Raw genomic sequence first — 14,536 nt, 5'->3', positions numbered from 1 at the left:
GTGTATTGTTGGTCACAAAAGAAAGATATTAGTCGTGTCCCGTGCCTACTCTGGGCAATGTATGGTAATGTGTGACCGTGATTTTACTTTGATTCCATTGCCATCTTTTGGCCTCACATTTTGTAAAAAAGGCCTCTTTAAGCTCAATCTTAGAGAAGAGCATACACTCACTGGGTGCTGTATACAAGGAAGCCAAACCCAGATCACTGAAGGACGTCCTAACGTATGCAAGCCAGGGAATGCTATCAGCTCGATCAAGGTTTATAATATCATTAATTACAGCTTGGTTCAACCCAACCGAGTCTCTTTTCCATATTCAAAACCATAGAAGAAGCGGGGCTAGTTTAACTGCATTAGTGATGAAGGGGAGGCCTGATTCGTTGAGTGCAATCATGTTTCAGCAGCCTGGGTGGACTGAAAGCAATTTTTTAACAAATTTATCCTTCACTTTCTGCAAAGTACCCACTTCAGCTGTACCCCAAATTTATGCGCCATAGGTAGCTATGGCCACTGATTTCGATTGGTATATTTCTACCATTTCCTTGATAGATGTTTTGCCCAATTTAGAGGCAAATCTCCACAGGGCAACTATGCTTTTTTGTAGCAGATGTGTTCTATTTGTAACCATGGCAAACCAATTGAGTTTAGAGTAAAAATAAATGCCTAGGTACATAAAAGCCTACTCGTTCCAGAGTATCCCCCATGTAAATAAAAATAAATTGACCGTCTCCTTCCCATTCCCGCTGTTAAAATGAAGGTTTTCGATCTATTGACCAACAAGTCCAATTTGGTCATAAAAGATGAATAGGAATTAATCAAGCGTTGTAGTGCCATAGGTGTCCTCAACATCAAGACCCCATCTTCTGCATAGAATAGAGCTGTCAACGGAGTGCCACCTGCTGAAGGAACATCCCGGCAGTGTGCGGTCAAGACTTCATTGCATTTGTTGGTATATAGAGAGAACAGAAATGGGGTGGGAACACAACCCTGTTGCACACCCTTTTCAATTTTAAATGTCTCTGTACATTCCCCCTGTTTTCCAACTACAGCCCCAGCCTCTCTGTGGAGATCCCTGATAAAGAGAATTATAGATCTATCCACGCCCATAGATTCCAGACGGACCCATAATTTTGAATGATCCACGCAGTTGAAGGCTGCGTACAGGTCTACAAAAGCCTTATAAAACTTTTCCTTTATTGCACAGATATATTTTGATGCTAATAGTGCCAAATTAAGCCCTTGGTCAATCATTCCCCTCCCCTTTCTGAAGCCGTATTGAGTTTCTGCTATAATATTGTTGGAGAATGCCCATTCCTCCAAACTGTTTAGAAGCAATCTGCCCATTAGTTTAGCAGTGCTGTCTATCAGAGAAAATGGGCGATAATTTGTTGGGTTCATAGTGTCTCCTTTCCTGCATATAGGAATGATCACTGATTTTTTCCAAGATACTGGGGTCCCATTTTAGAAACTGCATTAAAAACTTGTGTCAATAACAGAATCCATAGATATTGTTATCAACATTTTGCATGATTTCTCTACTTCCCTTCCTGTGTAGAGTCTCTTTTTTAAAGATATGTATTGGTTCATTTGCTGACAGTTTGCGTTTTTTATGGAGACAGATATATTTTAGTTTTTTTTCAGTACATTATTTAGTACTTTTTATTTTTTTCATCTGTTAGATTTAGTTTAGTTTTAAATTATGTCTTTATATTTTTTAAATATTTAACATTAAATTTAAGCTTATGGTTAATACTTACTGTAGAGTGTGTCTTTTGTGGTCCAGTAAGTTTCAAACATTTTTGGGTTGATTTTCAGCTAATTTGAATTACTTGTGTTTTCTTTAAGTGTAGACAACTGTTGCAAATATAAAGTTATATAAATATAAATTCTTTGTTTGAGTTACACAAAGGTTGCATTTGTTTAATTTAAGTGGTCCTTTAAAAATAGTAGATTTGTACTGATGTTGCGTTGCAATCCAGCAGAGTGATGTTGTCCTTCTTAATGTTTTTTAAAGCATTTTGTTGGGTGTTTTTGTTTTCTTCTTTTATAGTTTCTTAATTAGAAAACAGTTTTTATTTGTTAACTGTTAACAAGTATAATTTCACTGGTCATTTGAAGACAATTTTTATGTTTATGGCAAACACTAATTAAAAGTTTGCTAATTATACATTTATATATATATATATATATATATATATATATATATATATATATATATATATTCACTGAAAAAACCATGGGTTTCACACACGTTATAGTTAGGAATTAGCATTTAAAAAACCTTAGAAATTCACTGAAAAAACCATAGGTTTCACACACGTTATAGTTAGGAATTAGCATTTAAAAAACCTTAGAAATTCAGTGAAAAAACCATAGGTTTCACACATGTTATAGTTAGCTGGACATTTTACTCGTAAAAAACCAATGAAATTGCCCCGTTATAGTTAGTTCAGCTAACTATAACTCGCGCGCCCGCAATGCACTGCTGATGACGTCACATATTACATCACTCATGACATGGTCAGTGACATCACTCATGACATCACTGATGACATCTCAAATGACATCACTGATGACATCACTGATGACATCATCCTTGTGATAGAGTGGCAGACCTCCTCTCACCTTAATATAAGCTTTGATACACACATTCAAAAATAGAGACTAAAAATTTCAAAACAATGGACATACCAATACCAGTTACAACAACCTCTTCAGTAATTCTAAGATCCACATACACATCCACTCATTCACCAACAGTCCTATACAGTCACTCATACATGTACTCACTCATCATATGTACTCATACACCTATACATCCTGTTACATAATGCCACTCATCCATAGAGTTACTCACACACATAGTCACTCATGCTAATAAAGAATCAAACATACATTCACCTGCATATACAGTTATACACACACCACCACACTTACTTCTACGGAAACTTACACATACTTAGTCTTTTAAACAATCACTTATAGAAACACATACTTATTCATACAGGAACTCTTTCAATCTCTCCCTCTCACATATACTCACATATATACACCAATAGTCACATATACTAGTTTAAAACATATGTAGTTACTCCTGAAGACACTATTGAGACAGTCTTTCACTCACTAACACACCCATACACACACTCATCCACCCATACAGTCCTGCACACATGCTGTCTACAACACATACAAACAGTGAGTCACTCATTCATGCACCTATGCACTACGTAATACCCCCCACCGAACCATACAGACACTCAGACTGATACTCAAAAAAACAACTAATAACCTATATAGACACCCATGTAGCTACTCACCAACCCATGCAGCCACTTATACACAAAGTGAGAGATACACTTAATCAGTCAGTTACACAATCAATTTTTCAAAAACAAATCATCCATTTAGACACTTATATACCCATTTATTCTTCCATCGACCTTGAGATATACATATATAAAACATATTTAATTTTCAGAAAAACACACATTCACTGGATGATGTCATCAGTGATGTCATCAGTGATGTCATTTGAGATGTCATCAGTGATGTCATGAGTGATGTCACTGACCATGTCATGAGTGATGTAATATGTGACGTCATCAGCAGTGCATTGCGGGCGCGCGAGTTATAGTTAGCTGAACTAACTATAACGGGGCAATTTCATTGGTTTTTTACGAGTAAAATGTCCAGCTAACTATAACATGTGTGAAACCTATGGTTTTTTCACTGAATTTCTAAGGTTTTTTAAATGCTAATTCCTAACTATAACGTGTGTGAAACCTATGGTTTTTTCAGTGAATTTCTAAGGTTTTTTAAATGCTAATTCCTAACTATAACGTGTGTGAAACCCATGGTTTTTTCAGTGAATTTGCAAGGTTTTTTAAATGCTAATTCCTAACTATAACGTGTGTGAAACCCATGGTTTTTTCAGTGAATTTGCAAGGTTTTTTAAATGCTATTTTTTTTTTTATTCTTCATTTTTTTCAAACATATTTTTAATTTAATTTTCTTACCTTTTATAAAGACTATGCTTAAATTTTTAAAATCCTTAAATATTTTTTTTATATATATTTTTTAAAATAAACATGTAAAATTTATTTCCAGATTTTTTTTTTTTTTTTTTTTTTTTTTTTTTATAGTACGCGTACCGTAAGCTCACGGTAAGCGTACGGTTTACGCAACGTCCGTAATCTATAGTTACGTACTTTGCGTAGCCGCGCGTACTGCGCGTGGGACGCGTGCGCGCTTACGCCACACACGCACGTTACGCGGAAGTGCCGGGGAGTGACTGTTATGCGCATGCGCGGAAGCGCGTGTCTTTTTTACGCGCACGCGTACTTTTTGCCGTAAGCGTACCGTAAGCGTACCGTAAGCGTACGGTAGGTCATGTGATCTTGAAACACAACTTTTGATTGGTTGAAACTACTTTCAGTTCTAGAACTCTCCTACACCACACCCATTCCCCTCATTTCTGCTTGTGATCCCTTGGGAGAAGGAGCTGGTTTGTCTTTGGGATACGATGGCAGAACAGCAGAGCTCTTCTGAGAGTGAGGCTAGCACCAGCAGCACTGTCTTGAGGCAGAGATCGAGGAAACAAAAGCCTTCTTATGTTTGGGATTATTTTACTTTTCCAAAAGGCCAGCAAAAGGTGAATGCACCCTTAGTTACTTGCAAGCTGTGTAAGCGTGTACTTTCTAGAGGTAATCCTAACAGGAAGTATTCCTTTGGGAATCACACCATGAAGAGACACCTCCAGGATGTACACAGAAGGACACATGGTCATCTTTTTGGAGGTAACTCTTCAGAAAGACGAGCCAGTACATCCACAGCAGCTCAGCCTGGACCATCATCTGCAGGGCTGACTCCTTCTTCTGCAGGTCAGGTGAGCCCTTCATCTGTGGGGGGAGAATCTCCTTTTGCTGGCCCTCTGGAAATGAACCTTCGATTTCGGAAGGTTGATATTCATTGCACATTTTGTAAAGGTCTAATTTGTCATAGGGAGACCAGTGTTTCCCTAGTGAACAACAAAATAGATCAGCACATTTGTAGCTATGAATGATTTTCCCATGCTTCCTTTCCTCTGTCCCTGCATGAACACAACGGTTCTTTTAAGAGCCAACCTTATCTTTCATCTTTTTTTTACATGTTTTTAAAAACTTTTTTTTATTTTTTTTTTACCGTACGCGTACGGTAAGCGTACCTTTTTTTTATTTTTAAAAAAAACCACTAAAAATCATTTATCACATTACAAGGTCCTTGAGAGACTACAATTATTATTATTGACTTACCATACTCACTCAAAAAAATATTTATTCATTTGTTTTTTTTAAAAATAGTTTTTAAAATGGTTGTAGTTTCCGAAAATTTTCTATATCGATCTGAAAATAAAGAAAAAAGTATTAATATTTTTAAACCATTTTATAATACAGTACACATATTTACATTTTTTACCAAAAAATATTTTTGCCTTATTTTTGCTGTTTTCAGAATATATTGCATTTCACTATAAATTGTGAAAGCAATTGCATTCATCATTTTACAGCGGGCAAAAAAAATTAACAATCTCAAAGATTGTATTAAAAAAGCCCAGAATCTCTTCTCACTTAAACTTATCATTACAGAAATGCATATTATTCTAAAAAAATATCATCTAAAAACAATACTTTTTTCTTTAAAATACCGTCTGATATGTTTGTTTGAGAAGTATAATCACAATATTATATCTCAAATAACTCCAAAATACATCTGATTTTATTTCCTTTAGGCCAAATAGTATTTTTTTTTTTTCCTGGAATAAATTTCCAAGGGAAATCCATTAAAATTCTAAAGTTTAATCTGTCCAGATCTCACCGATTCTCTGTAACATTTTGGTTCACGAAAATTTTTTGAATAATTTATTTAGTCCACAATAGAATTGCTTACTTTTCCACATGGCCAAATAGTAATTTTTTAAATCATTTTTGAAAAAATTTCCAATGGCAGTTCAATAGCATTCCAAAATTTAAAATGTGCAGAAGTTACCGATTATCTCTAAATTATTGGTTTTTCAAAATTGCATTAAAAATTAAAAAAGTCCACATTAAATTTGGTTATCTTTCCTTTAGGCCAAATGATAATTTTAAAAATATTTTTTCTACAAAATTGCAATGGTAATCCAGTAAAATGGTAAAATTATTTTGTCCAGATCTTGCCAAGTCTCTCTAAAATTTAGGTTTCAGGAAGATTAGATAGGAATTTGCTAAATCAAAAGGCAAACGTTGTTTGAAAATCAATTGGGAATCATTACACAGTGTCCAGCCTTTTTCACATTTTAGATAAACTGTGTAATGTCCAGAAGTAACAGTAGGTCCATCATGGAAAATTATTGCAACAGTTACAAAAGTTTTTCCTGAAATTGATAATTGCTGTCCTGTAAACTTCTTTATTAAAGTATCCAATTTTGATCCATCAGCTCTACATCGTTGCATCATTAAAATTACATACTGTCCGTATTCCCTTAAAATTAATGTTGATAACATGTCAGAATTACACTCACCACATTTCATGCTATGATTAGCATCTTTAACTAATTTTGCAAAAGTGACTGTTTTACTCTCTGGCAATGTCAAATAAATAAACCTTTCATTATCAACAATAGAGCCACATATATTATAACAATTATCACAACTATGTTCCCATTTATAAGAGAGACCAAAAAAAATGTCAATGGGAACTCCTTCTTCTTCCACTACCTGAAGAAAATACATCAAAAATTCGTGTGCATCTTGCTGTTCATTTTGAGAAAACTGTGTTCGTCCTGAACATACATCTAAAAGTTTTCTAATGTCAGTAGCACTTTCTATTTGAGTTTTATCTTTACTCAGCTTTTGAAAAAGGAGACTCAGCTCTGAACAGAATCTTTTTCCCTGATTTACTATTATCTGCTCTTGCAAACTTTCCAGATAAAATGCAACATTCAGCACTACATTTGCATAGCAGTTGACACCAGAGCTATTTTCAAAATGACATCCTACAACCTGTTCTTCATTTTCCTTTTTCTTTTTGCTTGCAATTACATCACTCCTCTTTTTTTTCCTCTTCTCTATATCTTCATTACAGATATTCTCATTTCTCCTTTTACGAGAAACTACACGTTTCTCCAACACAGGATACTGACCTAAATGAGGAGCATAGCTTCTTCTTAATCTATTATACTCCTTTACACAGTTTGTATCAGCACTAACTTTTGAGTCATCAAAGTCTATCATGAATAAACCTGATAATGTTTTGACTCGTGACAAAGCTACATATGCCATACCTTCTTTGAACACAGTTGAACCAATGTTCACAAATGCACAATCTACAGTCAATCCTTGAGACTTGTGGATAGTTACAGCATATGCTAGTGAAAACGGAAACTGCTTCCTACGTACATATAAGTCTTTCACAAGCATAAAACGAACTGTACAACGACAAATATCTTTAACTTCTTCTATCTGATCAAATTTTATTTTTAAACATTCAATTCCTTCTTTTTTCTGATAATTAATAAAACCCACAACTCTTCCCATTGCTCCATTCACTAAGCCTTTCTCAACATCCAAATTTCTCCTTAAAAACACTCTACAGTTCATGCAAACATATAGATTTTTTTCTAATCCTGCTGTTTTGGAGATGTTCTTCTCTAGTGAGTCCAATTTATTTTTCAGTTTGCCTGTTACTGTGACAGTAATTCTTCCATCCTCAATTTTGTCCACTGCTTCCAATTTCCTGATGTATTCCTTTTCCAATTTCAAAAGCTCCTCATTAAATATTGAGCATTCACGTAGAGTTGGCATTAAGCAGATGACACTTTTGTTTTCTGCAATATTCTTGTATATTTTCTCTGCAACTATTTCTTCCTTTGGAAATAAATTATGTAGCAGCCGACTCTGTAATGCTTTTTTCCCAACTTCTGTGAGTATTCCAATCCTGATATCTTTCAGAATACTTCCATATTCTTCATCGTTTGCTTGCCTCATATTAGTTGTAAGTTCCTTGTACTCAAAGAAGGACCAAATATTTGTATTTCCAATGCTTCCCAATGACTTCTTCGTGTCTTCATGTGTCACAGTATTAAACACTGGTTGTCCTTTAACTGGAGTAAGTTGCAAAAGATCCCCAAAAACTATGACGTGTTTTCCACCAAATAACACGTCATAGTCTGTCTTCAAAATTTGCTGCATTCTTAAATGCACAAAGGCAAGCATTAAGTTTGATACCATGCTCACCTCATCAATAATGAGAACTTGCATCTTCTTCAATACTCTTGAAACTTCCAAGGATGCTTCTCCAGTTAGCTTGTTGAATTGTATTTTGTTCTCATGCTCCACTGGTAACATTAGCAAACGATGTAAGGTGATTCCTTTTATGTTATATGCTGCTAACCCAGTTGGAGCAGTAACCACACAAGACAAAGTAGAATCCGTTTTTTGCTTTAGGTAGTTTCTGATGACTTTAATTAGGAAACTTTTTCCAGTGCCAGCTTGTCCGCTTACATACATCCTGATTGGATGAAATGATGTGCATGAGCACTCTTTTTTGATATGTAGAAATCCGTGATCAATTTTGTTTTTGATCTCTTCATAAATTTGTTGCTGCTCTTGATTCAGTTGTCTTTCCAAATTTTCTAAGTCTATAAATTCTTCTTGACCTTGATTCATAGCCGTTTCCACTTCATTCATGGCTATTGATGCTTCATTTTCAACGATTGGTTGTCCTAGGGGATCTTGACTGTATGTTCCTGAACTTTGGCTGTCCTGAGAACTGTCTCTAGCTATTTCTGCTGCAATTGTAGTTTCCTGTTCAATTTCTTCATTTAACATTTGCAGATAAGTTGAGAATGTACTGCATTGTATGCTGTCTTTGCAAGCATTAAAAGAATCTTCATAGCTCTGGAATTCTCCCAGTAGTTCATCCTCTGTACGCCATGGTTTAAACAACTGTAAAAGAGCCAAGTAGTAAAATTCTTTCTTGTCGGTAGTGTCGCAACTCAGCTTCCGGTGATTTATCAAACTTCCTTTGGTTTGCTTCACCAAACATCCTTCTTCACCAACAACTTTATATTTTCCACTGTTGATGTCTTCTGCAGCTTTCCGTGAATAAATGTAGTTCTGTAACACTTCATAGAGACACATGTTCTCCAGATGATGACTTCTCTTGGGATAATATGTGTCCAACATGTTTGTTTTCAATATATCTGTACTTTCTGGGTCATTCTCAGCCAAATATTCAATTTCTCCAACAGATTTCAGTACCCGATTTCTCATTGCTGCAAGGCCTAAACTTGCCCAAATTATTCTTCTTGACTTCGAGTAGAGACTTGCAGAAGATAACCTATCTGAACATTCGTAGGATCCAATTTCTCGATGCGATAACATCTTCAAACTGAAACTGTACAGCTTCTTACTGACAGTCTTCTCGTGAGAAATCTCTTCCCACATTTCCTTCAATTCTGTTTTTTCTGATTTCGTAATGTAAGACGTTACATATCGAGCAACAGCAATGGAATTGTCAGCAACATACTGTATATCCATGTTAGCGTTCCACATGGATAAAATGACTGGGTTGTAGTCATTTATATTTTTAGATTCTTCTTTTCTTTTAAGGTTGTAGGTATTCTTAGGTGATTTTCTTGTGATAGTATGTCTCACAGCTGACATAAAACTGTTGACTCTTCCATTTGAAAGAACAGGTCTAGGAAATCCAAATCGACATTTAGGTGCCGATCACAATCCGGTAAAAACCGGGTACGAACCGTCGGACGGAGCATATTCTCCGTCCGACGCGTACCCGGTCGTCAAAATATACAAACATGGAATTACGATTCGCACGGGTACACCATTACCGTACGAATCGTAAAAAAGACCGACCGAACAAAAAACACCTACCAATGCGATCCGGGAAAGCGCCGACCTGACGTCGGGACGCACGCAGCCAGCCATTCACGACCCAGGAATCACGATTCGCACCGACGTCACCCCGCACGGTGAATATTTTGCGGCAGCCAAAAACTGCCGGGAAATCAGGACGACGCGAACAAGGACCACCAGTACGCGACGGACAGACGGCGACGCGAACAAGGAGGACCAGTACGTGACGGACACACAGGACGACGCCACCAAGGAGGACCCGTACGCGACAGGACGACGCGATCAAGGAGGACCCGTACGCGACAGGACGACGCGAGCAAGGAGTACCAGTACGCGACGGACAGACATGGACCCGAACCTACGAGTCATCCCTGCCCTCATAGCAGTACACCTCCTCTACAGGTTACGACGCAGACGCCGCAGAAGGTCAGAATAACTAAGGGAGGGGGGAAAGTGGGGTGGGGTGGGGGTGGCACGACCAGGGCAGGCCACAAAACAACCACATGAGTGACACACTACACATGGCCTGGACATACCTGACTCCCATGCCCTGGTCACCACGAGGGGGTGGGGGCGTGTCCTGATAATCCAGCGACCGCCACAACGGAAGTCCGTCACCACGCGAACCGGCAACACAACCAGACCGGTACGTCCCGTACCCACGCCTGAAGAGCGTGGGTACGAGTCGGACCACGCCCACACACGTCACCCCAACAATGGCGGGACGGATCGCACCCACGTGGCAAAGGCCTGGGTACGGGCCGCACAAACATCACATAGCGTGGGGACGGATATGTACGGACCCTACCCCCACCCCGTATGCAAGGAGCGTACCCCCCAGCCCAACAGTGCAAGTACGACCCGTACCCCCACCCGCGGACGTACGGAGCGTACCCCCAGCCCAACAGTGTAAGTACGACCCGTACCCCCACCCGCGGACGTACGGAGCGTACCCCCAGCCCAACAGTGTAAGTACGACCCGTACCCCCACCCGCGGACGTACAGAGCGTACCCCCAGCCCAACAGTGTAAGTACGACCCGTACCCCCACCCGCGGACGTACGGAGCGTACCCCCAGCCCAACAGTGTAAGTACGACCCGTACCCCCACCCGCGGACGCACGGAGCGTACCCCCAGCCCAACAGTGTAAGTACGACCCGTACCCCCACCCGCGGACGTACGGAGCGTACCCCCAGCCCAACAGTGTAAGTACGACCCGTACCCCCACCCGCGAATGCAAGGAGCGTACCCCCCTGCCCAACAGTGTAAGTACGACCCGTACCCCCACCCGCGTATGCATGGAGCGTACCCCCCATGCCAACAGTGTAAGTACGACTCGAACCCCCACCCACGAATGCAAGGAGCGTACCCCCCTGCCCAACAGTGTAAGTACGACCCGTACCCCCACCCGCGGACGTACGGAGCGTACCCCCAGCCCAACAGTGTAAGTACGACCCGTACCCACACCCGCGGACGTATGGAGCGTACCCCCAGCCCAACAGTGTAAGTACGACCCGTACCCCCACCCGCGGACGTACGGAGCGTACCCCCAGCCCAACAGTGTAAGTACGACCCGTACCCCCACCCGCGGACGTACGGAGCGTACCCCCAGCCCAACAGTGTAAGTACGACCCGTACCCCCACCCGCGGACGCACGGAGCGTACCCCCAGCCCAACAGTGTAAGTACGACCCGTACCCCCACCCGCGGACGTACGGAGCGTACCCCCAGCCCAACAGTGTAAGTACGACCCGTACCCCCACCCGCGGACGTACGGAGCGTACCCCCAGCCCAACAGTGTAAGTACGACCCGTACCCCCACCCGCGGACGTACGGAGCGTACCCCCAGCCCAGCAGTGTAAGTACGACCCGTACCCCCACCCGCGGACGCACGGAGCGTACCCCCAGCCCAACAGTGTAAGTACGACCCGTACCCCTACCCGCGGACGTACGGAGCGTACCCCCAGCCCAACAGTGTAAGTACGACCCGTACCCCCACCCGCGAATGCAAGGAGCGTACCCCCCTGCCCAACAGTGTAAGTACGACCCGTACCCCCACCCGCGTATGCATGGAGCGTACCCCCCATGCCAACAGTGTAAGTACGACTCGAACCCCCACCCACGAATGCAAGGAGCGTACCCCCCTGCCCAACAGTGTAAGTACGACCCGTACCCACACCCGCGGACGTACGGAGCGTACCCCCACCACACCAGTGTCAGTAGACACGTACCCTCACCTCTAATGCAGTGTGCGTAACCCCACCGTGTATGTGCCAAGCGCACATATCCAGAAATCGGAGGTGTGTGTGCAGAGTCCACCCAGCAGTGCCCTGAGACAGGAGTGGTGGGTGTGGAGTCCTCCCAGCAGTGCCCTGAGACAGGAGGGGTGGGTGCCCATCACTCCCAGCAGTGCCCAGAGACAGGAGGGGTGTGTGCAGAGTCCTCCCAGCAGTGCCCTGAGACAGGAGGGGTGGGTGCAGAGTCCTCCCAGCAGTGCCCTGACACAGGAGGGGTGGGTGCCCATCACTCCCAGCAGTGCCCAGAGACAGGAGGGGTGTGTGCAGAGTCCTCCCAGCAGTGCCCTGAGACAGGAGGGGTGGGTGCAGAGTCCTCCCAGCAGTGCCCAGACACAGGAGGGGTGGGTGTGGAGTCCTCCCAGCAGTGCCCTGAGACAGGAGGGGTGGGTGCAGAGTCCTCCCAGCAGTGCCCTGAGACAGGAGGGGTGGGTGCCCATCACTCCCAGCAGTGCCCAGAGACAGGAGGGGTGTGTGCAGAGTCCTCCCAGCAGTGCCCAGAGACAGGAGGGGTGGGTGCAGAGTCCTCCCAGCAGTGCCCAGAGACAGGAGGGGTGTGTGCAGAGTCCTCCCAGCAGTGTCCAGACCCAGGAGGGGTGGGTGCAGAGACCTCCCAGCAGTGCCCTGAGACAGGAGGGGTGGGTGGTGAGTCCTCCCAGCAGTGTCCAGACCCAGGAGGGGTGTGTGCAGAGTCCTCCCAGCAGTGTCCAGACCCAGGAGGGGTGGGTGCAGAGTCCTCCCAGCAGTGTCCACACCCAGGAGGGGTGTAACACATGTGTGTGATGCCACAATTACCCACATCCATACTGCCTACAAGGGAACATGTCCCCATGAACTCATGTCAACTGACTCCACACACAAGTACAGTGATCACCAAGGATGCCACGATTGTTGCAGGTGGAGACATGGCCATGCATGCATGGCCAAAGTAGAAGGGCTCCGTCACACACACAGCTCATGTACACACAGCTCTGCGCTAAACATTGGGAACACCCTGCAGGGAAGAAACTGGGTACACAGAGGAAGGAATACACCCTGGGACAATTGAACCATGCAGTAACTGCTGACATGACCTAAGGAAGTTAGCCAACACCTTGTGATGGCACACAGATCCTAGGGTGGCCCCAAAGAGCAGAACACTACTACAAATCCCACACACCCAAAGCCTTAAACACCACCCAAAACAATGTAGCAGCCCCACCAACACCAATACCACCATAGCAGGAGTGTGATAATGAAAAAAAAAATAAGCTTTAATCAGCATGAGCACAATGTCCGTGGATCAACGGCAGTTCAAAGTCAACAAAGGCCATAGGGCAGTCAATTATTCCCAGCTGCATGGGGGACACAGTGGGATGTGTGTCCCCTACCTTGCCTGCACAGTCAAATGCCATCGTCTTCCATACTGGTGAGGGCATCAGGGGGGGGGGAAGCAACAGGCACCGCAGGGACATCAGGGCAAAGGGGCGGCGTTGTGGGTGCAGGGATGGAGGACTCAACCACAGGGGGTGTGTCATGGCCAAAGGCGGAGGCCAGGATGGCACTACACACCTTAGCAAGGTCCTCCAGGGAGTCCCCTGCACCCGAAGTGACCTCAGGCCCCAAGGAGGGGGGGGGTTCAGAGGGATGGGTTGCAGCGCCACCGGGGGAGGGTGGAGACAGGGGGGGAGACTCAACCACCCTGACCGAGGACTTCCTTGACCGCTTGCGTGGTGGCGTAACTGTGGGGCTCAGGGACAGAGCGGCCATGAAGGAGTCCTTGGGGGAGATGTGGCCAGGAGAGCTGAGGGGAGGGGATTTGGAGGGAGTGGATTGTGTGGAATGCGGACTCCCACTCTGGCTGCGTGTCACACGTTTGCCCCCCGACCCAGTGGGTGTGCCTATCTCACCCTGTGTGTGCGTGTCAGGAGGAGTGCGGTGGACCTTCCCTGCTGGTGTGGTGCCTGTGTCTGTTGTGGTGGGTGCATGCCGACGTCTGGGTGTACGTGGGACAGGCATGGAAGTGGGAAGTGTGGATGGGGCAGGGGTAGGTGGGGGGAGGTCGCGCTGCAGGAGACCCACTGCTGCAGTCAGTGTGGAGTCTAGGGACCTCAGCAAGTTGCGTTGGTCAGCCTGCAAAGAATGAATGCCCTCCAAGAATGCCTCGATGTTGGTGAGGGTTTTCCCGTGGGAATGGAGGACATTCAGGATCGCAGCCTGACCAACCTGCATTTGCCGCTGGATGTCCATAGACTCAGCATTGGCGGCAGCAGTGGAGACAGGGGCAGGGGGTGCGGTGCCTGGCAGGAAGGAGACATGCGGTGACCGGGCACGCTGGGAAGGGACACGAGCAAGTGGGAGGCGGTTGG

This window comes from Triturus cristatus, chromosome 7, assembly GCF_964204655.1.
Source record: "Triturus cristatus chromosome 7, aTriCri1.1, whole genome shotgun sequence".
Lineage (NCBI taxonomy): Eukaryota > Metazoa > Chordata > Amphibia > Caudata > Salamandridae > Triturus > Triturus cristatus.
Note: the sequence above shows the minus strand (reverse complement) of the source record.